Here is an 8,732-nt window from a genome sequence, read left to right as displayed (position 1 = left end):
CTATAGTGACTGTACCAATTTACATTCCCACCAACAGTGTAGGGGGGCTCCCTTTTCTATACATCTTGTCCAGCATTGATTATTTGTAGACATTTAGATAATGCTCCCTCTGATTGGTGTGAGCTGATACCTTATTGTAGTTTTGATTTGCACTTCCCTAATATCTAATGAGGCTGAGCATCTGTTCATGTGCCTCTTGGTCACCTGTATGTCTTCTTTGAAGAAACATCTATGTAGGTCTTCAGGCAGTGACTCCTAAATAATGATGGTGGTAATGATGGAAACAGCAGCTATGATGATGATGACAACACAGTAGATAAGACATTTGACAAGTTGCCAGGGGCTCTTTGGGTCCAGGGAGAAGCAACAGACCTGTGAAGTTCCCACAAAATTCCAAATGTTGCATGGGAACTGAGGTTGATTAGAAAAAAAGGAAGAAAAATGAAAGCAGTAGACAGCAACAGGTCACGAACTTTGCAGTGAGTCAAGGAAGTCAACCAGCCTGGGGCCAACGGACACAGCCTCTTGGAGCATCCATTTCTTCCTCAGGTGGGGTTGGTGCTTGATGAGATATTCCAGGTCTGTCTGACTCTTCCCCACCTAGTGTTCTCTAGACTCTGGCTCAATAAATACAAGCTGATTCACTGAGGCTTCCTTGTGTTGACTGACGGGCTCAGCTGGGCTCCGGATGCCTGAGCTCCTTCCCCGTGAGCCTGTCTCCCAGGGTCTAAGGGAGCACATCCTCCATGGCTCCTCCTGCCTGCCAGCCAGTCGTTTCCTTCAGACCCTGGAGCCACCAAGCCCCATGGGACACCGGGGGGAGCCCGTGTAGTCTGACTTGGGCTGAGCACGGGGATACTCCTCCTCCAGCCCCAGGGACAAGGATGGACACGGGGCACCCAAGGGTGATTGAGGGCAGAGGGCTTGTGTGCAGGTGTGAGAGAGGGTCAGCTGTAAACAGAGGGGCAGAGAGAGACAGCACACGCCTCACCCAGGCTGCCTTCACATTTCACCAGGACTCCTGCAGGAGCTTCCAGAACCATCTTCCTGTGTTTACCTTGGGGCACTGCCCTACCTCCACCCGTCTATTTCCCACAGGGGACTAAAATGACCCTTAAGAATATCGACCTTAGCAGCACCCGCCTCCAGCTCTTCCCTGGCAGCCATGACTCTGACCACAGACGCCCAAAGCCTCCACATAAAAGGGCCGGGGGATGCACAGCCTTTAGCTCAAGGTAGTTAGGAGGAGACTGTCGGCAGGAGACCAGGAGTGGGTGGTCGCAGAGCCCTCCCTCCCACAGTCAGCCTGGCAGCGGTGTCCTCACAGAGTAGAGTGTTATAAGAGGGGGATGGCCGCCTTCTCCCCAGCCCTCCAGGCCTTCCAGCCTCAGGCCTGAAGGTGAGCTGAAGGGTGGGGGACAGGTTGGGGACGGTGACCGGCAGGGCTCCAGAGCCCTCGCTTGGCTGCCCACTGGCCGGGCCCATCCTTGGGAAGACAGTGAACCTCTCATCCATCCCCACCTCTGAGACCTGAGGTGGTGGAGGTCTCCATGGGTCCCAGTCCACAGAGGCCTCAGCAACTGGAGTAACTGGACACTGTCATTAAGGTGACAGCTTTAACCAGCTTCAGTCACTCCATTCAAGTTCCAAGAACTGGTCCAGCTGAGGTCAGTTGTCGACCCCAAGCAGGTGCCAGAGGTCAGGGTTAAGTGGCAAGGACATTGCACAGCATCACTTCAAGTCCATTCTATGGTGGGGGCTGTTCTCTAAAGGGCAACAGTTGGGAGCTAGGGATTAACCTGAAGGGCATTTGCTGCAACACGTGTTCCTATGGCTCCTATACAATAATCTCTCCAGGTTAAATGAGAAGCCTGAGTGCTGGCTCGGTGCTGGGTGCCTGGCTCCCTCAGTGTTAACAGCTGAGCAGGCTTGGAGACTAAAGGGCACCAGTGGCTGAGATCTGCCTTTTCAGCAGGGCTTGGTACTGGTGAGAGGGCTTAGACTAAGTGCTAGAGGAAGGTTCCCTGGAGGGTAACCAGCCCTCACAGGGAAACCCTCCTTTTAGCTAGGACCTGAACCTCAGGGTGAAAGTTGAGCCTTGGGACCTTGCCCTTTCTTGTCAGAACAGAGAATTTGCTTTGCTGGAGGTTTATAGGAACATCATGACCTACTATCAAGAGCAATAATCTGACACTGGGAAGTTTGCCACTAACCTGGCCCTCCCCCCTCACTTTTCTATAAAAGGGCTTTGTTGAGAGCTTTTGGGGAGTTTGGGGTTTTTAACACATGAGCCGCCTGTCTGCTTGCATGGCCCTGCAATAAAACTCTTCTGCTCCAAACTCTGACATTCTTGTATTGCTTGACTGCACTGTGCGTCAGGCAAATGGACATACTTTCAATAAAACATGCAGCCCAAACTATTCTGCTGTGGCCTGGGGGCCCCTGAGGGCAGAGCTGGAGGCCAGGCTCACTCCACCCCCAGAAACAGGACTGAGGGCTGGGGCAAGTGGTCAGGGGAGGAGGGAAAGTCCATCCAAGGCATGCTCTGACCTGGTCACCCATCTGGGATTGCACCTGCCTGGACCTTCTGAGGAGCCTTCATGGGATGTCTCAGGCTCCTGCTCTCCAGGGAGGAGAGGGGAGCATCTGGGTGTGGCTCTCACCCCCACGGGCCTGCTCCACAGGGCACCGACTCTCTGGGTTTCCACATGTGGAGCATGTGAGCGCCTAACAGGCTCCCACGCCTGGAGCCCAGGGAAGGAAACCAGAGACCCGGGACCTGGAAATGATCCCGGGGTGTCTCCTAAGTCCCTCCCTATGTGCTGCAGAGCCTTCTCCACACTTTTGTCCAAACCTCCCTCGGAAGACTGTCCTCAGTGCCTCTGACTCTGACTCCCTCTCAGCCCGTGTTTCCCTGAGGTTTCAATCGGCCCTTCCATTCCTTCCTGAAGATGTCAGCAGTCATGGCCAGCATCTGTCTGACCTTTAGAAATTGAGTTCATTCCTTGTCACTTCTTCATCAGTTCCTGGAGAATTCCCATCCTGCACAGACTTCTCCTGGGCAGGGTTTCAGACACTGAGTGATACAACCATTCAGTGTCCACCCCTACATCCTCTGAATCCTTAGAGCTGGATCCCATTGAGCTCATTGTGTGGTTGATGCAATTCCACAGTGACCCCCGTGTCAGGTTAGATCCCTGTGTCTGAGCAAAAGAAACTGAGTCTGGCTAAGTGAGCACAGAAGAGGGTGCACTGGAGGGATGCAGGCCAGGTCAGAGAATGAAAAGAAGCCCCCAAACACACACAGTTCATGAAGGAGAGGGAGCAGGACAGGTTCCCCTGCACAGCTCACCGTCTGTCCCCAGAGGCCCCTGCCAGCAGGATCTTAGGTCCAAGCACCTGGAATCCCAGTGTCAAGTTCCCACGACACAGAATAACTTGGGTCAGAGGACTGTATTCTTGGACCAATAGGTCAGGCTGAAGGATGAGGAAGAATAATGTGTAATAGGGACCTGAACCCTTGAGAGAAAGTCTCAGTTCAAGAGGCTCCAGATGTAGTGCTTCCTGGATGTACACATGCCCTCTTAGATCAACAGACATGACTCTCCTCACCCTGTTCTGGGTCCAAGCACCCCACACACCACAGTAAGTGCACCGCTCACTTCCCCAGCTGGAGATAAACATGAATCACCTCCCCCTGCTGCATCTTGCAGGGATGTCAGGGGTGAAGGGCGATGCCAGTGCATCTCCTGCTCCGTTGGGCTCCTTTCTCAGTACTCTGCATGTATATTATGTATGTGCAGGCAACAGGGAGGTGCAGTAGACACCAGCCTCCAGGAGCACTGCTCCCTTGATACCAGTTCTTAAGGGTGATTCCACTCAGTGTTCCCCTTTCCTGTAGGAAAATTCACTCCTATGGAGCCTGAGCCCTTTGTTGGTTCCAGTTCAGTAAGACTGTGGAGTTTTCTGTTAACCTGTATCATCAGTCACAGTCTTCCAAGAAGGATTCCTAGAAGGGGCCCATGAGTAGAAGGAATCCGTGGAGTTCTACTCATGTTCCTACTGCTCTCCTGTGTAGCAATGTACAAATCTCTCTTGATAACCAAGGTCATTACCACATCCAACCCATAACCTCATTGTTATCCACAAATCAAGGAGCATGAGGAATCAGATATGGCATTTCAACGAAACTTTCTGTTCTGCCTTCACAGAGGTAGTACCCTCTTTAGTACTAAAATGTCTAGTCCAGAACGTTCCAGAGTCATGGGCATTGAAAACAAAAACTTTGAGATGGGATTATGATGTGTAATCATGAAATTTACTGCCTTGTCTTAACTTCTTAATTCCTAGATCCATAAAACATGGGTATGGGAGCAAATGCACTAAATCCTGGGTGTGGATTCAGAGCATGACACATTCCATGAGCTCACAACTCAAGCGTTCAAGATATTTCTCCAGGAGACATGGCACTGAGTCCCCTTCAGGACAGTTCAGTGATATCTCAGGCCATTGCTTCTGAGGGCTAAATTCATTAGGCTCCAAGTCAACTTTGATGAAGGGCAGTCCATGATGTATGGTTAGACGTAGTCTGCCTGCCAGCCGCTTTGTTACAGAGCCAATTTTGAAAGTGTTAGGCTGTCTGGGGAATATAGACTGTCTTATATTCTTTGGGGTTCACACAACTGTTTTTTTAGCCATACCACACCGCTTTTGGGATCTTAGTTCCCGATGAGGGATTGACCCTGCACCCTCAGCAGTAAAAGCAGAGAGCCCTAGCCACAGTCCACCAGGGAAGTCCCTCACAGAAATTCTTCTGTTTTTTTTCTGTAAAATGCATCTCCAATGGTTCCATTTATTTTTTTTTAGTCGGAGGATAATTGCTTTACAATGTTCTGTTGGTTTCTGCCTTACAACAACCAGAATCAGCACTAACTGTATATATATATCCCCTCCCTTGTGAGCAACTTTCCCTGCTCCTATCCCATTCCTCTAGGGTCCTCACAGAGGCCCAGGCAGGGCTCCCTGTGTTATACAGCAACTTCCCACCCATTATCTATTTTACACACGTGTGTGTGCATGCGCAGTCATGTCTGACTCTTTGCAACCCCATGGCCTGTAGCCCATCAGGCTCCTCTGTCCGTGGGATTCTCCAGGTAAGAATACTGGAGTGAGTTGCCATTTCCTCCTTCAGTTTTACACACGAGAGTGTAAATATGTCACTGCTACTTTCTTCATCCATCCCACCCTCTCCTTTCTCAGTTGTGTCCACAAGTCCATTCTTGAACGTGTAAATTTAGCTCTTTCACTAAACTTGAAACGTTTTCAGCCATTATTTCTTCAAATATTTTTCCCCACTCCTTTCATTCTTCTCTCCAGCTGGGAACCCAATTCCTCAATTACCTATTAACTTTATACCTTTCAATGTTTTCCTACAAGTCCATGAGGCTTTTTTTTAAAAACTTTTTTCTTTTGTTTCCTCAGATTGGATAATTTCTTTTAAAATCTATGTTTAAACTCACTCTTTCTCTGCCATCTCCATTCTGTTATTAAGTGCAAACATTTCATTTTAGAATTTCAGATACCATATACTTCAGTTCTAAAATTTTCTCTTGCTCCTTTTTTGTCCTTTGGTATTTTCTATTTCTCTGTTGAGATTTCTATCTTTTCATACACATGTAATTTCCTTTATCTCATCAAGCATAGTTATAATAACTGCCTTTAAATTTTTGTTTATTAATTCCCACATCTGGATCATTCAGTGTTGACCTCTACTGATAGTCTTTTCTTTTGAGAAGGGATTACATTTTCCTTCCTTTGGGTCAAGTAATTTTTAAAAATATCCTGGACGTTATGAATATTATCTTGAAGAGGCTATGGATTCTTTTCGTGTGCGTGTGCGTGTGTGTGTTCAGTTGCTTAGTCGTGTCTTACTCTTGGAAATCCCATGGACTGTAGCCCACCAGCTCCTCTTGTCCATGGGATTTCCCAGGCAAGAGTACTGGAGTGGGTTGCTATTTCCTTCTCCAGGGGATCTTCCCGACCCAGGGATGGAATCTGTGTCTCCTGCAACTCCCACATTGGCAGGAAGATTCTTTACCACTGAATCACCTGGGTACCCCTATTCTTTTACTGGGTTGGCCAAAATGTTAGCTTGGGTTTTTCCCCTGGATGGTATGGAAAAACCTGAACAAACTTTTTGGCCAACCCAATTATATTCCTCCAATAATAATTTTTCCCCCTTTAGCAGGCAATTCACTTGGTTAGACTGAAATTGCAAATCTGTCCTGTCTGTGATGAGAGGCAACTATCATCTTAGCTCAGACTTCTTTTAGTCTGTATAATGCTATGTGGTAAGGATCCATCAGACACTGGTGTAGAAATTGTGCACAGAATTTGGCTTTTCCTTTCTTTCTCTCCTTTAACCATTTCTCCTCCCACAGTCCTGGTTGCTCTGGGTTCTGTCCTCTGGGGTTGCTTTTGGGCCAGAAAAATAGCAGGCTTTCTATCATAGTTTCAGCCCTTTTTATCTGTCCCAGAACTGCAGCTTCCTTCAAGGGAAAGCCACACACACAAAAAAAAGACAAACTTGTCCTCTGCCCATCGTTAAATCCATGTTTTGTTGTTGTTCATTGTTCAATCTCTAAGTCGTGTTCAACTATTTGCGACCCCGTGAACTGCAGCACACCAGGTTTCCCTGTCCTTCACTATCTCCCAGAGTTTGCTCAAACTCACGCCCATTGAGTCAATGATGCCATTCAACCAGCTCATCCTCTGTTGCCCTCTTCTCCTCTTGCCTTCACTCTTTCCTAGCATCAGAGTCTTTTCCAGTGAGTCAGTTCTTCGAAATAGGTAACCAAGTATTGGAGCCTCAGCTTCAGTAACAGTTCCTCCAGTGAATATTTAGGGTTATTGACTCCCCTCAAAGTCTTCCTGTTCTGCTCCTTCTCCTGAGCCCTCACGTGGCGGTTCTGCACTCTGCACTTTTGTGTTTTGTACTTTGTACCAGGTCTAGAGTGTGTGGTTGTTGCCTGCAGGAGAGTCTGCTTGTCAGGAGCTTGTCTGAAATGATTTTTGAGCCTTACTTCTTTCCTGACTTGTTGTGTGATCTGGAGAAGTCGCATCCCTGCCTTTGCCTGTTTCCCTATCTACATAATAAAATAATAACTCTGCCCCTCTTCAGAAGAATCACATGATAAAAAAGTAAATGAATTGCAAATGGCCAAGTTCTCTTCTGATAGAATCATACCCTTCACTCCTCCTGTCCTTTCACAGGCTCTCCAGGGTCCAGGGTGCCCCATGACCTCTATCCTAGGGAAGCAGGCCCTTATGGGGAGGGAGAACTTGGACCTTGGTGTTCCAGCCCCCCTCCCACCCCCTTCCCCTTGGACATGTATCAGAATGATGAAGAAAGGACTTTAGAGTCAGACCTGTGCTTCTATTTTTCTTTATATCTCTGAGATCTTAGATAAGTTGTTTCTCTTCTGAGCCTTGATTTCTTTCTTTTCTTATATATTTACTTGGCTGCTCTAGGTCTTAGTTGCTATGGCATGGGGGATTTTTAGCCATGGCCTGTAAACTCTTATTTGTAGTGTGTGGGTTCTAGCTCCCTGACCAAAAATTGAACCCTGGCCCCTCAGCAATGCCAGCGCAGAGTCTTAGCCACTGGACCACCTGTGGCTCGTCCAGTGAAGTCCCTTAGCCTTGATGTCTTCATTTCTAAAATGGGTACCTCCCTCCTGGAGTGGATGTAAAATTAAATTTAAATTTAAATTTGTAACTGTTTATAAAGACCTCAGTGAACTTCTCTGGTGACCCAGTGGTTAAGTGTCTGCACTTCCAGCACAAGGAGCATGGGTTCGATCATCAGTCGGGGAACTAAGATCCTACATGCTACAAAGAGTGACCGAAAAAAAAACCTTAGCATCACAAGCTCTCGACAGTGAATCACTGCTCTCCACAATCACCAGGCAGGAAACAGGATTTGCTTTCCTTCCTCTGGTCCCTTCTGAGTTGAATCCTTGCCATTCCCTCAGCTTCCTCTGTTTGTTGAGAAAAGGATGTGTGGTCAAACAGGGATAAGCCATTGCAGAAAAATCCAGGTTTCCTATAAACAGGCTCCCAGGAGCCTCGGTGTGCATTTGAGCACCATTCTCCACCAACCCCTGCTTTTTTTAAAAATCCTGCCTTTATTTATTTTTTTAAATTTATTTATTTTAATTGGAGGCTAATTATTTTACATTATTGTATTGGTTTTGCCATACATCAACATGTATCCGCCACGTGTGTACTCGTGTTCCCCATCCTGAACCCCCCTCCCACCTCCCTCCCCATACCATCCCTCTGGGTCATCCCAGTGCACCAGCCCCGAGCATCCTGTATCATGCATTGAACCTGGACTGGCGTTTCGTTTCACACATGATATTATACATGTTTCAGTGCCATTCTCCCAAATCATCCCACCCTTTCCCTCTTGCACAGAGTCCAAAAGACAACCCCTGCTTTTTAATTTCTACTTTCATTCAGAATGCAATTCACCTCTGCCCACTCAAGCCTAGGTCTCGCTCAGGACACTGAGGATATGTAGATGTACTCGGGAAAGCCACAGTCTAGTCATCAGAATCTGGTAGAAGGATACAGGCCAGGAAGAACCCTCTGGGGAGGACTCTGGAAGGTTTCTTTAAGTAGGTTTTGTCTGCTTTGGGCTTTGGAGGAGGACCTAGATCTTTCCAGGT

The sequence above is a fragment of the Bos indicus x Bos taurus genome, chromosome 5, assembly GCF_003369695.1.
Source record: "Bos indicus x Bos taurus breed Angus x Brahman F1 hybrid chromosome 5, Bos_hybrid_MaternalHap_v2.0, whole genome shotgun sequence".
Classification (NCBI taxonomy): domain Eukaryota; kingdom Metazoa; phylum Chordata; class Mammalia; order Artiodactyla; family Bovidae; genus Bos; species Bos indicus x Bos taurus.
Note: the sequence above shows the minus strand (reverse complement) of the source record.